Source organism: Lactuca sativa, chromosome 3 (genome assembly GCF_002870075.4).
Source record: "Lactuca sativa cultivar Salinas chromosome 3, Lsat_Salinas_v11, whole genome shotgun sequence".
Taxonomy (NCBI): Eukaryota; Viridiplantae; Streptophyta; class Magnoliopsida; order Asterales; family Asteraceae; genus Lactuca; species Lactuca sativa.
The window spans coordinates 62,059,708-62,078,507 of NC_056625.2; positions in this window are offsets into that span (position 1 = coordinate 62,059,708).

Genomic DNA, 18,800 nt, shown 5'->3' on the forward strand with positions numbered 1-18,800 from the left:
TGCTTTAGTGTTTATCAAAATTTGACAGAATACAATTGTATAATAATTATTTTATTAATGCAATGGATGATGTTGTTGCTCGTTTACTACTTTACATTGTTGTTGATATTATACATGACGTCCTCCGCCCCAGAACGTTTCCGCCGTTCTCGGTTTTGGGGTGTGACAGATTGGTATCAGAGCATTGTTTATAGTGAATTAAGTATATCAACCCATAAAAGATATACTAACTATAAATACATAAGGGATTAAAAATACTCTGACCAAGAGTTTATACTTTAAATAGTAAAATATATAAGTAAGTATATGTGCTGCATTCATGCTAAAATCAGTGTCACTAGGACAGTACAAAAGAATTATGATTGTTGGGCAACACAAGTGGGCTTAGAGACATATGGTCAAAACTGGGAAGATATAGCCTGATCGCCTATATTATCCGAGGGTTGACTAGCATGTGCCTAAGTTTAAGTGTGTGGTTGCAACAATGCTAAAATCTTACCAACCCTACCACAATGAGAACAATACAACATAACAATATATTTAAAATACTATAGGTGTATTTTGGTGTTACTATAAGTACTTTATACTTGAGAATTAAAACGGGATCTTCATTATTAAGTTGATAGTTGCTAAGTGGATACACTGAGGCTATATGTAATTAGGATGTTATAGACTTAGAATTTGTGAAAATTTTGCCTTACCCCTATTCTGTGTGAATTTGGAACTAAGGTCACTTATTCGAAGGTCTATCCTGTTTAGATTACACATAGCTGGTATGCACTTCACAAATAGCGATGTAACTAATGAAGGTTTTCTAAATAATTATCTAGATAGTTCGTCTAATAATTATCCTCTTACCCTAAATTCTCGCATAAAAATCATAGCTGGACTCCATCCCCGTGACAACCAGTATCTTCCGAATGAAGTCATAGCTGGTTGGTTTGGAGAAGAACCAGAGAACGATCATCCTATCCCCTTGGATGATCACCTTGATGAATACTTTTCTTATGATGCTAACTCCGAACCAGAGGTTGAGAACCTACCCCAAGCAGCTCCTTTCCAATTCCTAACCCTCATCCGACTTTTCATGGCCCGACCATGAGTGAGTGGAATGCTTGGACGAGCCAAGGACAAGATCAGTTTATGGTATTTTGATGGCGACCGAAGCTTTTACGACTTGAGCAATGAGGGCTTATCAGATATAGTCTTGCCAATCTTGGTCTGCAGAGAGGCCCAAAATGAGATTCAAGGCAGGACAGCCCTATGTCAGATTACAGAAGTAGTCGCCTATGCTAGAATGCATACCGTCCACACCATTCATCTAGAGGATGCTCACGAGAGATCAGTGAGAAACCATGAAACCCTGTTGCAAGAACTGGCTGAATCACAAGCTGATGTCATAGGACTCCGAGTACGCCACATGGTGTGCGAAAGACACCTACTTGACATGGAACGCCACAGGGGGATGACCGTCGCCCGTAGTAGAAGCTTTACTTATTTCCCTTATAAAAAGGAATCGTTTTCTGTCTATGCCCGATGTGGCATTTTCTATGAAATTATCTTGTCCAGTAAGAACTTTAGTTAAGTCTTTATGCTGTCAGGAACTATCTTCTGGGGATATGATGTGAGACCTTTAAAAGGTCGTTTTCCAAAACCCTTACATCGTGAATATCAAAGATATTGACAGCCGGCTAACTGTTACGTCATTCTTCATTTCAAGTACTTTTATCTTACTTTCATTGGAGTCTATTTAAATCATACTTTAGTCAAGTCATTGGACTATAGTGATTTATCTCTGGAGACACTTCCAAGTCTCTTTCAGTGGTTGGATCTTGTTATTCACCAACCCACGATACCTCAACTCGAACGACAAACGTCTTGAGACCATTCTACGAACATACTTCCATTCCGTGCTAGGACTACATCATAGAGACGTAGGTCAAACTTTCGAGAACATACTCTTACTTTTAGCGTGAACAATCTAAGTACATCAGGGTCGACCGGAATCGCTCACAAATCCTTATCTTTCGTATTACAGAATCATGTCGTCATCCGGAAACAACCAGCCAAGCAACGAGACGTCTACTTTTCCTATGGAAACTGCTACTTTTCAAGCCACCATTACAGCTGCCGTGATGGCTGCCGTGACAGCAGTCCTGGCAAACCGCGACACTGCCAATGCAGATAAGGCTGAAAAAGGAATTGAAGATCCCGATCGTGTTAATGATCTGGGGAATCAACAAATAGTAACAGTCGCCACCACCCGAAACAACAACTCAGAGTTCAAGAAAAGAAAATGTCAAGCCAAACTGGAACGCAAACGGTTTCAGAGAATTGCCATGCAACAGTCACAAACCTCTGCCATTCCAGTACCGAGCAGACCATATAAAGGAACACTCCCGAAGTGCGTCAGGTGCAACCATCACCACAAGGGAATTTGTCGAGCCCGGTAATGCAGTAATTGCCACAGGATGAGACGTATTGCTCATTTCTGTAGGATTACCTCCACCACAGGAACAAGCCTACTTTGCTATAGTTGTGGTGAAGCAGGGCACTATTACAGAAATTGCCCAAAAGGGGAGATCAATGAAAGCAGCCGTGTTCCCATAACTCTTACTCGACATTTCACTACCACCACCAATGTGAGTGTTGTCCATATATGTCACCAATGCGGTGAAATTGGACACCTCCAGAAGGATTGCCCGATAACACAGAATTCTGGCGCAGATGGGAAGATTCTCAGGATCACAGCTGCAGGAGAGCCTACTCCGGAACCACGTTAAATGTAATTTGGGCGTTCGTTGTGACAGACTTATAAACTATCTAGAATTAGTGCAACTAGAGTATTACCTTTTGCGAGATCCTGACTGTATAGGAATGCTCGTGCTGCGTATACTTGTCTTTTGTAGTATATCCTATTCACAACAATAGTCTTGTGGTAAATCTAAAGTACTGTAACTCTGTTCATGGTTGCACAGTTGTGTTTTGTCTGTAATCGTCTATGTTTAATTCTAATGTCTTTAAAGTTTTTGTATGATTCCGACATTATCATACAATCAGATTCAATTTGATCGACGCGAAAACGGCTTCATACGTACGTCCCTATCTTCTAGATCACTTTTCCAACGAAGCCGTCTTATCAGAACGCCGAAGTGCTCATTACAGGATTACCTCTTAGATAGTTTCTTTCCAAAGAAATCCTCGATGTACCACTCGTGCAGTACGTCAAGTTCAATCTAGAAAAATTCATACAGATGATCTATCACTGAGGAAGGTATACATAAGAGTGTTATATAATCAAGGTTCTACAGGTTTAGAATTAATGATTTCGACTTAACTCTTTTCCTCCTTGGGATGTGAGGGTAAGGAAGAATCAGTTATTCGACTACCTTTTCAATCTTAATTATATACGCCTCGTATACACGAAATGGTGATCGTGAAGCCCTGTATGAATTCTCAAATGGACTTCAGGACGGAGAAACTGCCTAAGTATACGAGTAATCACATCGTCATGAAAATAGACTTAGAACCCAGTACAACTCCCGAAAATAGATCACCCTATAGTTTAAACACCCACGGAGATACAAGAACAGCACAAGCAACTTGGCGAACCACACAGAAATAGAATTAGAAGACTAGGTTTCTCACCCTAGAGAACCCTGGTCAGATTCTTCCAGAGATCGATGGATCGCATCGTATGTGCCTCGGTTATCGAGGAATCCGTCAAGATTTTCATAGAAATCGTTATCTCTGCCTCACTTAGACAAAATGGTTGAGCAAACGTAAGGAAAGAATCTACTTTCAGAAATGGACCTGAGATCCGAATATCACCAGATCGATGTGTTAGGGAAGGATGTCTGGAAGACTATCTTCCGAACCCGATGCGGACACTTCGAGTTCGTAGTGATACCTTTCGGATGGGACCAATACGCCCATGGTTTTCATGAGTTAAATGATTAGGGTTACGTCTTTCTTACTTGGATCAATTCGTCATTTCCCCATGAAATGACTTACTTATCTACCCTCGTAGTAAGAAGAAAGCCCATGGTAACATTCCTACAGAGGAACTTTCAGCAAAGTTCTCTAGGCACGAGTTTTGAAATTGAAGAGTCAAATTTCTAGGACACACTGATAGTAATGTGAGAAATTTAGAGTACTCTTTCAATTTGTCAAAACCGTTTAGCATTTATCGACACCAGAGACTCCAACAGTTTTTCACCAGATTCTAGGTCTTACCGACCCACCGCATTAGTTCATTCAGAACTCCTCGCAAGCTACAGAAACTCGTACGACTTTGACCCAGCAAGGGGTGGCCTTTGACTGAGGAGTTACGTAAGAAAAGGAACCTTTGAGATTCCAAGTGAGTGACCAAGTTCTTTAGGATAACTCACTCTGGGAATGGCTTAATACGCTTCGTAAAGCGTGGAAATCTAAATCCAAGTTAGACAGGACCTCCGAGATTCTTATCAGAATCGGTCCTGTGCCTCACACAAACAAGACCTACTCTGCGAACTCAGTAACGTACTTTCTACTCTTCGCATCTCGATCGTGAAACCATACCTTTTCGTTAGGACTATTGCAAGTCCACTCTTCGAGATCCTCAACTTCGTATTAGAACCGTAGTGACCCTCGACCGAGAGGTCAAGAGGACGAAGAAACGCCATCGCCAGTTAGTGAAGGTTCGTTGGAATGCCAACCGAGAACCCGTTATCAATTAGATGCACTAGAACCAATTGATTAGGAAGTTTCCTCCTCACGACTCGATCATTCGTGCATACTTCCTTTCTTAAATTCTAATTTCGAGACGAAATTCCTTCTAACGGGGGGATGATGTGACAACCCGATATTTCGAGACAATGTAATGTAAACCAATCAAATTTAGGTCAAAATGTAACTTTCCTAAAATCTTTTTTGGGTTAAATAAAGTAGTAGGAATCGTATCAAGGTTTTCGTACATATAAAGAACCCTAAAATCCGAGTTATAACGAAGAAGTTATGACCAACCGAAGATTCTCGGCAAAACCGGCATCAGCGATTAAACGAAAAACGTGAAATTTTGATGCAATAGTTTTTAGCCTTAAGTATCTAAATGAAAGTTATAGATAACCTCAAACCGTGAGCGTACATAAAAAGAACGTCCAAATCTGACTTCGTATGAGGAAGTTATGATTTTTCCAAGATTCGGGTATAGCAGTAGACAGCTAAAAACTCGAAATAGAGCTCGAGATGCTTTTGACCAAAACAACCTAAATGAGAATCTAATGTCTCAACATTAGTAGCGCAATGGCGAAAAGTCTGACGAAAACGGACATCGGATGAAGAAGTTATGGAATTTTAACGGACTTTTCGTGTCCCGGCCCGTTAAAAATAAATAATTAAAAATAAAATCAAAATTTGCCGATGAAGTCTAAACAAGAGTTGTAGATCATGTTTTTAGCTACGCGTGCATATAAAAAACGTCGAAAATGGAGCTCGTATGCGAAAGTTATGGATTTTACAAGTTCGGGGTCCAAAATCCGATGATGTCAGGCCCCACGACATGGCCCAAGCTTGCCGCGACCCGGGATGTGACTGAGGGAGTCCAATCAATGGAAGAGTATAGGTTTAACTCCCCACGACGTGGCCATCACTTGCCACGACGTGGCACACCCCAAAAATGCCCCTATAAATAGATTTCAAGGGTTCCGAGCTCCATTGCTCAGTTCCTTTCTTTCCCGCGCTGAAACTCTGCGTTTAAGCCCCCGAGACCCTCCCAAAGACCCGGTTTTCACCTTCAAATCCCGAAGGAAGGTTTTGTGTTCTCGAGATTCCCGAGATTCCCGAGAATCCCGAGATTTCCCGCGTTTTCAACTCTTCCTGTCGAAGTTCTGCTCGATTCCTCTCTCGACTACTTCAAATCAACCACTTCAATCAAGTGAGTTCATACCCCTTAAATAATGTTTTAAACTACTTTTAAATGCTTTATGGGGGGATACAAGTAGAATCATGCTACTTATTATGTCAATCGCATGTGATTAGTAAGTAGGAGTATATTACTTATTACATCAATCACATGTGATTAATATACAACATTCAAAAGATTTGGCTACTCATTAGCCGTTTTACCAAACAGTTTCCTTCAAATGATTTTTATAAACATTTTATATGTTTTAAACTCCTTATTACACTGTACCTCTTACTCTGTTTATCATATTTCAAACTTATTTACAACTGTGTTTCAAACAAATGTTCCTTATAATTATATTGTTTTATCAAACTTATGCCTTCCAATTGTTTTATAGATTGACATCAAGTCGATCTTTCCTTAAACTAATATTTATGTTTCAAATGTTTTACCAAACTTATTTATGCTTTTATATTATAAATTGCATGCCTCTATATGTATAGCTATATAAGAAATGTTTAAAAGACTTAGGAAGGCTATCCACCCTATTTCCTTTTCGCGCCTTGAGATGTGGTCTGGTGGGATATTGGATACTCGTCCGAAAGTCGTTTAAATATTAGTTATATATCATGTGTACATATAAAGTCATAAAAGGTCCTTCCAGTTCATCCTATGCCCTTGGGTAGCAAGGGTATACATCCACGTCCATACATACCACTTAGATTACTAGTAAGCTACCATATGGGTAGTTCAGGAGGATACCAGAACCATTACTAGAATGCAATAACATACAATGAGTCAGTTCATTCATGAGTCAATACTTTCTAAAACATTACTATACATTACATGTACAAACTATACTAGGACGAGAACATATACATCTATACTAGAACGTTTATATTACTATACTTGCTAGATAGAGAGAACATACATTACATCAGTAGGAGTCCTATTACATTTTATATGTATCGACTCCGTTTTTAAATCCGTGTTCTTACCTTTTCCTTGTGATAAGATCACATAATCGACGAGATAGAATAGATTATTATCCTTGTAATAGAGGATGCGGGTTGGGGGATTGACCATTCCTAGAATCTCTGTTAGCTATAGAGGTAAAAGTACATCTACGGATGTCAAAAGGTTGGTACCTTTTCAGGTGCACGAGGAGGGATTGACGATTCCTATACCCGGCTGTTAGCAACAGAGGTAACGAGTATGTCTACGGATGGCTTAAAGTTAACGTTTACTGTACTAAAGGGTATGATTCAAGTTAGTTAGATTATTACCTATATTTGTGGCTCATTCACATAACCATTGAGGTAAAAATTATATTTAGGTATCCTTGTAACAAAGGATCAAATTTCTTATAATGATAATAATAGTAACACAATTAGGTCTTGGTAGAAGACTACAAAGAGCACAGTTAAGTCTTGGTAGAAGACTCCTTTTGTTACTAATAGGAATCATAGGGATTCTAGGGTTTTTCAAACATTTACAACTGATCTACAAACATTTTCATACTTTTAATGAGCTTTCTTTCAAAACAATGTCAAGTCTTAAAAATTATAAGTTTTACAAATTAAGACACATTAATACTTATGATCTCACCAGCTTCATAGCTGATACTCGCTTTCAAAATTACTTGTATCCTCAGGTCATCATAGACAGGTACCGATGCAAGGAGAAAGGAAGATGGAGCTTATTCAAGACTTATCTTTCATTTTGATTTATGCTTTAGTGTTTATCAAAATTTGACAGAATACAATTATATAATAATTATTTTATTAATGCAATGGATGATGTTGTTGCTCATTTACTACTTTACATTGTTGTTGATATTATACATGACGTCCTCCACCCCAGAACGTTTCCGCCGTTCTCGGTTTTGGGGTGTGACAGGATGTGCGAAAGACAGCCTTCCGAACACGTTACGGACACTACGAGTTCGTGGTGATGCCATTCGGATTGACCAATGGGCCCGCAGTCTTCATGGATCTGATGAATAGAGTATGCCGACCTTACTTGGATCAGTTCGTCATTGTTTTCATTGACGACATCCTGATCTACTCTAGAAGTAAGAAAGAGCATGGCGATCACCTGCGACAAGTTCTAGAGACATTACGAAAGGAGAAACTTTATGCGAAGTTCTCAAAATGTGAATTTTGGATCCGAAGAGTCGAATTCTTAGGACACGTGGTAAGCGAAGAGGGAATCCACGTGGACCCATCCAAAATAAAAGCCATTGAGAACTGGTCAGCACCAAAGACGCCTACAGAAATTCGTCAATTTCTAGGTCTCGCTGGCTATTACCGCAGGTTCATTCAGAACTTCTCCCAAATAGCGAAACCTCTTACAACCCTGACCCAGAAAGGCGTGACCTTTGACTGGGAAGAGAAACAAGAAAGAGCATTCCAAACACTCAAACGAGCCTTGTGCACCGCACCTATACTATCCCTTCCCGAAGGGATAGAAGACTTCGTAGTCTATTGCGATGCATCCAATCAAGGACTCGGATGTGTTTTGATGCAGCAAGGTAAGGTCATCGCCTACGCCTCGAGACAGTTGAAGACACACGAGGTTAACTACACGACCCACGATCTTGAACTAGGAGCAGTAGTGTTTGCTCTGAAGATCTGGAGACATTACTTGTATGGAACGAAGAGCACTATCTTTACCGACCACAAGGGTTTACAACATATTTTCGATCAGAAGGAGCTCAACATGAGACAACGACGGTGGGTCGAGCTACTCAGTGATTACGAATGCGATATTCGTTATCATCCGGGTAAAGCCAACGTAGTAGCAGACGCCCTATGTCGGAAGGAATATTCTGGTCGCAAAGTTAAGTCATTATCAATAACCATCCATTCACACCTGACTAAGCAAATTCAGGCGGCTCAACTTGAGGCCATGAAACCTAAAAATGTGTCGAGTGAATCCCTTAGGGGAATGGACAAGAAATTTGAAGCCAAGGGTGACGGAGCTTTATATTTCATGAACCGGATCTGGACACCGAAACACGGTGGTTTCCGAGACTTGGTCATGACCGAGGCGCACAACACTCGGTATTCCGTCCACCCAGGTTCAGATAAGATGTATCTGGATCTTAAAAAGCTATATTGGTGGCCTAATATGAAACCAGAGATTGCTACCTTCGTAAGTAAATGCCTTACTTGCGCAAAGGTTAAGGTCGAGTACTAGAAGCCCTCTGGTTTACTGCAACAACCAGAGATTCTAGAGTGGAAGTGGGAGCGGATCACTATGGATTTCATAACCAAGTTGCCCAAGACAACGGGTGGACTTGACACCATATGGGTCATCGTTGATAGATTGACCAAGTCTGCACACTTCCTGCCTATCAAAGAAACCGACAAGATGGAGAAACTTACGAGAACATACATTAGGGAAATTGTACGGCTACATGGTGTACCTATTTCCATTATCTCCGATAGAGATAGTAGGTTCACCTCAAGATTTTGGCAATCACTACAACATTACCTAGGAACAAGGTTGGACATGAGCACAGCCTACCATCCACAGACCGACGGACAGAGTGAGAGGACTATCCAAACACTGGAAGATATGTTGCGAGCCTGTGTGATTGATTTTGGGAAAGCATGGGATACTCATTTACCCCTTGTCGAATTTTGCTATAATAACAGTTATCACACGAGCATCAAGGCTGCTCCATTCGAAGCTCTCTATGGCCGAAAGTGCAGATCCCCTCTGTGCTGGGCTGAGGTGGGTGATACCTAATTAGCTAGGGGGCAAGCTTCCGACAGTACTCTCACCGGTCCGGAAATCATTCCGGAAACGACAGAGAAAATCGTCCAGATCCGTGAACGATTGAAAGCCTCTAGAGACCGACAGAAGAGCTACGCCGATAAACGAAGAAAACCTTTGGAATTTCAGGTGGGAGACCGAGTCCTTCTCAAAGTCTCACCCTAGAAAGGCTTGATACGCTTTGGCAAGCATGGAAAGCTTAATCCGAGGTACATAGGACCTTTCGAGATTCTTGCAAGAGTCAGCCCTGTCGCTTACAAACTCGATCTACCGGACACACTTCGTAACGTACATTCTACATTCCACATATATAACTTGAAAAAGTGTCTGTTTGACGAGACTCTCGTAATCCCACTCGATGAGATCGAGATCAACGAGAGCCTCAAATTCGTGGAAGAACCTGTAGAGATCATGGACCGTGAGGTCAAGCAGACGAAACAAAGCTGTATCCCTATCGTGCACGCCAAGCGAGGACCGGAATTCACTTGGGAACGCGAGGATCAGATGAAGTTGAAATACCCTCATCTTTTCGCTTAATTGTTTGTAACTCTTATTTGCTTAAATTCTAATTTCGGGACGAAATTCCCTCTAACAGGGGGATGATGTGATAACCCGAAATTTCCATTTGTACGAAAATCATCTATTCAATAGAAGCTAGTTCAGTTTCAGTGATTTTCATACTTTTCCGAACAAGTCTGTGTACATTAGGGTTTATGTTTAAGGAGATATCAGGAGAGTGGATGCCCCTGGTTTTGTGAAATTTGAGCATTTCAAGTTTCATAATGTTACGGTCCAATATCAGGAATAAAAATATTTTCTGCCAAAATATTCCAGGACTATAAATAGTTTTCTGAATTAAATTAATTCATTATTCACAATTCCAAATAGAGAAAAGCCATATTCTCTCTGACGGATCTTCGGGTTTTCATCCCAGATTGTGAGTCTACTTTACTAAATGTGTTTCAATACTTGTTAGATGCTTTATAACATCAGTTACATGTTTAGATTACAAGATCCGGGAGTTTACCGCCCAAGAACGTTCTTGGGGAGTAAACTCCAAAATGGAGCTTTAAGGCTACCTAGACACATTTTCTTGTTAATCAACTTATTAACGACCTTGTGTATGATCTTTAGAGACTAGAAAGCAGCCAAGAAACACAAGTAATAGGAGTTTACGGCCAAGGACTTTTCTTGGGCCGTAAACCCCTTTTCAAGGGCATTTAGTGCCCTAAACTACCCCTAAAGCTTAAGGACTTTAACCCTCAAATGCTTGTACCTATTTTAGACATCAAAACACTTCAAAATCATAAGTTTAGAGGAGTTTACGGCCAAGAACATCTCTTGGGCCGTAAACCCCTTTTCCAAGGGTTAAATGCACCACAAACACCCCTAAGGCCTTAAGACAATTACCATTAAACACCTAGGACTTGAATGGGGAGCAAAAGACATTAAGAACACCCCTTAAAGGGAGTTTACGGCCAAGGAACACCTCTTGGGCCGTAAACTCCAAGTGAAGGAACAAAAGTGTGCCTTTTGTCCCCATTAGCCTTAGATAAAATCATAGAAGCCATCCTAGATGTGCAAGTGCTTCAAAACAATTAAAATCCAAGACCCCATAGGAGTTTACGGCCGTAAACTCTAGGGGATATGGACTATAGGCCGTAAACTCCCCTATGGAGCATTCTAGGGCCTTAAACTACTTCATGTATTATTCCAACAAAGTTAGGAGTGTTCTAGGATCAAGATAACACTTTAAAACACCCAAAACCACCATGTGAGGAGTTCACGGCCATAAACCCATGAGTTTACGGCCGTAAACTCCAAAGGGTGGGGTTTGTTGGGTGGTGAACTCTTATGCAAGGCCATTTGATGTTTCAAACCCTTTCGCCTTGTCCCGTAGCAACTTAGATGCAACCATTAGGACCTTAAACACTTATGAAAAGTGTTTACATGTTCCTAAGTGTTTTAACTTATTTATTAAGTTATTATTTTTCTAATTAGTTATATATATGCTTATTATATGATAACTTGGCTCGTGCGTGTAAACAAGTCTCCGTTTGCCACCTAGCACGGTATCCGACACTACAATTCGTACAACTCACCACAAGTGAGTTCATACCCTTTTGAATCAACCTTTGAAATGATTTTAAATGTTTTAAATACTTTATGGGGGGAATACAAGTCAAATACTTATAGTTATTGCTTCAATCACATGTGATGGCATTTAATCACATGTGATTAATAACTAGGAAAACAACGATTTTTACCACTATTCAAACTGTTTATCAAACTGCTTTACTTTGAAATGTTTTACAAACTCTTTTACTATCCAAACTTATTTACAAACTGTAATTTCAAACAAATGTTTCTTATACTTAAACTGTTTTATCAACTTATGCCTTCAAATTGTATTATAGATTGACATCAAGTCGATCTTCTCTTGAAATTATATTTATCTTTCAAATGTCTTTTCAAAACTTAGTTATGCATTTATATTATCAATTGCATGCCCATATATGTATAGATATATAAATAATGTTTAAAGGGCTTAGGAAGGCCATCCGCCCTATTTCCTTTTTCTCGATTTGGATGTGGTCTTGTGGGATTTCGGGTGACCATCCGAAGGTCGTTTCCATATTACTTATATGTCATATATACATGTATAGACATAAAAGTACTTCCATATTCATACTTATCAGTACATCAATAATTAGTTACCATCGGGGTAACACAGGAACATATACAGCTATACTAGAAACAAGTACATATACAGCTATACTAGAAACAAGTACATATGCAGCTATACTAGAAACAAGTACATATTGAACTATACTAGAAACATGAGCATATACAGTTATACTAGAAACATGAACATATACAACTATACTAGAACGAGAAACATTACATATACATGAATATGTTAACAATTGTGATCCACTGTGTCGGAGCATGCCGTAAATGTCATGGCCCGAGTTGTAGCCAGAATTCTCTTGGAGGGAGAGCGTGAGTTTGCGTATAGATCTATACTGGATTGACTATCCTACACCTTGCTGCTAGCTACAGCCGGACTTGCAGGTCTGCGGGTGCCAAACGTCATTTCTTTTTATTACGACCATTCATTATGTCGTTGTTACCAGTCGATAGCATCGTGCAATTTATCACAACAGTAGTTCTTGTCATACAAAGCTACAGTACTACAAAGATTTACCCATTACATATTTTAGTGATAAGCTCACTTAAGCATTAATGTGCAAACTATATTTTATTAAATGATAGTTATACTTGGGTAATTACACACTTTTACATCAAACGAGTATACAAGACAGTTAAGCCTTGGTAGAAGGTTACTTTTATAGAAAATATACGCTTTTCTGAGAGATTCAAACTTTTATAAACACTTTCAAACATTTACTTACATTTTTACAAACTTATACATTGAGACATGTTCAAACGTTTTTGACAATAAACATTGACACTAAAAATATGTATGAACTCACCAGCTTAATGTTGATAAACTCTTTCAAAATAACTTGTATTCTCAGGTCATCAGTAGACAGGTACCGAGGCCAGCTTTTGAGAAGATGGAGTGCATTCAAGACTCATCTCATATTATTTTGTGTTACATTATTTTTGGTGTCTATAACTGTACAGAACACGCTTGTATTAAAATTATATATTTAATGCAATGGATGATGTTGTTTGCTTATTTACATTTACTGTGTTGTGATACTATACATGACGTCCTCCGCCCCAGAATGTTTCCGCCGTTCTTGGTTTTGGGGTGTGACATATACACAACTGATAACTAGTAGAATACACAGATCATTTAAACATTTATTTGTGCAATGAGTTTTATAAACTGTTATGTTTTATATATTTCACAAATGGTTTCCACACTTTATCAGTTAAAAGCATGACTTTATAACACATGAACAACATATTTGTACACTGTCTTCTCCTCGGTAACATTCCACAAAGATACGCGAATGGAGGATTATCCTATTATTACTAGTAAATTTGTTATTTCGTATGATTGGAGACACGTCCTCGGCGAACACTCCACAGAGATACACGAGTGGAGGACTACACCCGTAACCAGAATCTCTGGAATTTATAGAGCGTGACTTGAGTGTATAGATCTATACGGGGCTGACTACCCCACACCTGGCTGCTAGCTACAGCCGAACCGAAATGGTTCAAGGGTGACGAAAGTCATAAGGATTGTGGACTACTTTTTGTTACAAGGTTGTGGACTACTTATTGCCACAGGTTCAGTCTTTAGTATGGTTATGGAACTCGCAACTAGGATTACAGAGATTTACTTAAAGTAATAATGAACCACTTACTACATTTTACAGATAACCAGGATTCAGTTTACATCTTTCACATCTTGTACATCTTTTACATCTTTTACATCTTTTACATCTGATAACCAACATTCAGGAAGGTATGGGACCTTCCAGGGGAAACTTTGTACATAACCAGGTTTAACAGAATACATCTTTCACATTAAAAATCCAACATACAGGAAAGCATGGGGCATTCCTGGGTAACATATACATAACCAGAAAAGTGTAACCAACTATATAACATTACATCTTTTACAATAACTAACAATTCAGGAAAGTATAGGACTTTCCTGGGAATACACTGGTACATAAAAGGAATAGAACAATGAAGTGGATAATCAAACTATACTTTACTTTTGTGATACAACAACCAACTTTTAACAAAATATGGGATTTTCTTGGCGTGTGTTACATTTTCAGAAACAGAAAGGAAACATAAACATTTTCACAAAACAAAACTACTTATGAACTCACAAACATTATGTTGATTTTCAAACTGCTTGTGTTCTCAGGTCAACGATAGTTCAGGTACCCGAAGACTTACTTGGTTCAGGATCGTATGCGTGCAAGGCTCGTTCGTTTTGTTTATATCTATATTATGTATCACAACTGCATAAACTGTGTCTTTTGAAACAAATTGTAAAACTTTTAATATGTAATGTAATGTTTGTTTCACTTTACTTACTATGTACATTGGATTTGATACTCAACGTGGAGTCAACCCCGAAAATGTTTCCGCCTTTGGTTTTCGAGGTGTGACAGATTGGTATCAGAGCCCTTGTTTATAGTGAATTAAGTATACCAAACCTTACATGGTATAAAACTATAAACACTAAGGGGCCTAAGTGCTCTAAAATAAAAGTATCTTCAGACTACAAGTATTTTCAAAAGTATACAAGTATACCGAACCATCGAGATTCGTAACTATAAGTAGAACAAAACATAGTTAAATGGGTGTTGTGTATTGCAGTTAAACCTGGGCAGTTATGTAGTCGTGTCTAGGATCAATATAGCCTGGCCAACTATATTCATTCGAGACACGGCCAACATGTGCTTGGGAGTGACTGTGGTATGTAGCATGCCTAAAACTCACCCTAATACCACAAACAATGAGCCAGTATCGTAGCAAACCATGAAATACTATGGGAGTATTTCTCGAATCATCGTATACGTATAGACCTCCCCCGATCGTTCCATTAGCGATAGTTTACCCGTTTCAATAACTCTTTCCTGCTTTATCGCTTATTTGGAATTAATATCTATCATATCTATTGATTCAATTCAGAGGACATATCATCCTCTCTCTTTCTTGATCTTATTAGATCGAGATGCCTCCAACAACCCTCCGCCACCTCCTCCTGAAATCGATCCCTTGTTATTTCAAACAGCTGTTACCGCAGCGGTGGCAGTTGCCATGTCTCAACTAAACACCGGTGGTTCAGGAGGCAATAATCAGAATCAAGATGGTAACCAGGAACACCGTAAGGAGGGTTCCTACAAGGACTTCATGAATGCGAAGCCTTCTTTCTTCAATGGCACTGGTGGTGTCATTTCCTTATCCCGATGGTTCGAGAGGATCGAATCCATCTTCGAAATTTGTGCCTGTGCTGAGTCCGATAAGGTCATGTTCGCAGCTTGTACCTTCCTTGATAAAGCATTGACTTGGTGGAATGGCCGAGTCAAATCCTTGACCCTCCCTGTAGCCAATGCCATGAGCTGGGAGGCTATGAAAGAACTCCTCCTTGCTGAATATTGTCCCCAAGGTGAAATGCAAAAGCTAGAGCATGAGCTCTGGAACCTGAAGATGAAAGGTTCCGACATTGTTGGCTACACTTCCCGATTTGATGATCTTTCCCTTCTTTGCCCTGGTCTAGTCACCCCTGAAAGCAAAAAGACCGAGAGGTTTATTTGGGGATTAACCAATCCGACAAAAGGTCATGTCTTAGCTGCTCGCCCAGATACTTATGATAGTGCTAAGACTTTAGCCCAAGCTATAATTCACCACAGTGATGATGTTGAGGAAGCCACCACTGCTACCCCTGAGTCGAATAAAAGCAGTGGTGAGAAAAGAAAATTATGTAAGAAGATGAAGGGTCAATCTTCTCAGGGATCCTCCAAAAGACAACAAACAATAGCAGTTCATGCTGCTACTACCCTCGTAGCTACTACTTCCGTTGTAGGATCCACAGCTTCAACTCCTACCAACCGATATGTTGGTAACCTCCCTCTTTGTGAAAAGTGCAAGTATCATCACAACCATGGTCCCTGTCGAGAACTATCCTGTACCAATTGTGGTAAGAAGGGGCACACTGTTCGATACTGCAAAGCTCCGACTCAATCAGCAAATCGATCCTCTGGAACAGGCGTTGGTCAAGCCTGTTATAACTGTGGTGAATCCGGGCACTTTAAAAGGAACTGCCCCAAGAAGACTACTGCTGGCAACACCGGAAGGGTCCTTGCTATGGGACGGGAAGAAGCGGTCGCCGATCCCAATGTTGTCTCGGGTACGTTTCTTCTCGACAACTCGTATGCTAATATTCTTTTCGATTCGGGTGCTGAAAGAAGTTTTATTAGTCATGCATTCAAACATAACCTAAAATGTGATTCCCAACCTCTAACCGAAATATTTACCGTCGAGATGGCAAACGGAGAGAAAGAAAGTGCGAGTGAGGTATTCGTAGATTGCACTCTTACCTTGAACGACCATTCATTTCCTATCGATCTTATGCCAGTATCCATAAAGAGCTTTGATGTCATCATTGGCATGGATTGGTTGAGTCCCAATCATGCAGATATACTTTGCTTCGAAAAAGCCATCTGTCTCAACCTTCCTTCGGGTCAAACTCTAGTGATCTATGGCGATAAACTCAGTTCCAACCTTCGTATCATTTCCTGCATTAAAGCTCAGAAACTCCTGCGAAAGGAGTGTGTTGCATTCTTGGCCCATGTAATCAATGAGAAACAAGAAGTTAAAGACCTCGCAAGCATCCCCGAGGTCTGTAATTTTCCTGATGTGTTTCCCAAAGAGCTTCCAGGAATCCCTCCCGAGCGTCAGGTCGAGTTCCGTATTTACCTAATTCCTGGGGCTACTCCCGTAGCGAAGTCTCCGTATCGCTTAGCTCCAGCAGAGATGCAGGATTTATCCAGTCAACTTAACGAGTTGCTTAGCAAAGGATTCATTAGACCGTGTTCCTCACCCTGGGGAGCTCCGGTTTTGTTTGTCAAAAAGAAGGATGGATCCTTTCGTATGTGTATCGATTATCGCGAGCTGAACAAATTGACTGTCAAAAACCGATATCCTCTTCCGCGAATAGATGACCTTTTCGATCAACTCCAGGGAGCCAGTTACTTCTCTAAGATAGACCTTCGGTCAGGGTACCATCAGTTATGAGTTCATGAAAGTGATGTGTCCAAAACAGCTTTCAGGACTCGATATGGACACTATGAGTTCATAGTGATGCCCTTTGGTCTAACCAATGCACCGGCAGTGTTCATGGACCTTATGAACCGGGTGTGTCGTCCTTATTTGGATAAGTTTGTCATAGTGTTCATCGATGACATACTCGTCTACTCCTGAATGAAGAAGACCACAAACAACACTTGAGGCTAGTGTTGGAAACCCTACGATCCGAGAAGTTGTACGCGAAGTTTTCAAAATGCGAGTTCTGGATACGGAAGGTAACTTTCCTTGGTCACGTGGTAAGTGAGGAGGGTATTCATGTCGATCCTTCCAAAATTAAGGCAATAGAGAATTGGTCAGCACCGAAGACACCCACAGAAATCCGACAATTCTTGGGTCTCGCTGGCTATTATCGAAGATTCATCCAAAACTTTTCCAGAATTGCCAAACCTCTAACCACTCTAACACAGAAAGGTGTACCCTTTTGTTGGGGTGATAAGCAAGAAACCGCATTTCAGACGCTGAAGAAAGCTTTGTGCAGCGCGCCTGTTCTGTCCCTACCCGAAGGGATAGAGGACTTTGTTGTCTACTACGATGCGTCTACTCAAGGATTAGGCTGTGTGCTTATGCAGAGAGGAAAAGTAATTGCTTATGCCTCTAGACAGTTGAAAGCACACGAGGTCAACTATACCACACACGACTTGGAGCTAGGAGCCGTAGTCTTTGCATTGAAGATTTGGAGGCATTACCTCTATGGAACCAAGTGCACGATCTTCACTGACCATAAGAGCCTGCAACACATCTTCGACCAGAAAGACTTGAACATGAGACAAAGGCGATGGGTAGAATTACTCGGTGATTATGAGTGTGAAATCCGTTACCATCCCGGAAAGGCCAATGTGGTAGCAGATGCCCTTAGCCGAAAGGAGAGTACGAGGAACAAGGTGAAGAGCCAATCGATAACCATCCATTCCAACCTACCCATGCAAATCCGAGAAGCTCAGTTAGAAGCCCTTAAACCCGAGAACATGTCAACTGAAGCTTTGAGAGGAATGAAAAAGAAACTTGAGATCAGAAGTGACGGAGTCCATTGTTTCATGGATCGGATCTGGATTCCCAAGTTCGGAGGATTCAGAGAGTTAGTCATGGAGGAAGCACATAGAACCAGATACTATGTTCACCCGGGCTCTGACAAGATGTACTTAGATCTCAAGAAACAATATTGGTGGCCAAATATGAAAGCTGAGATAGCTTCAGTTGTGGGCAAGTGTCTGACTTGCGCCAAGGTAAAAGTTGAACACCAGAAACCCTAAGGGCTGCTCCAGCAACCTGAGATTCCTGAATGGAAATGGGAGATGATCACCATGGATTTCATCACCAAACT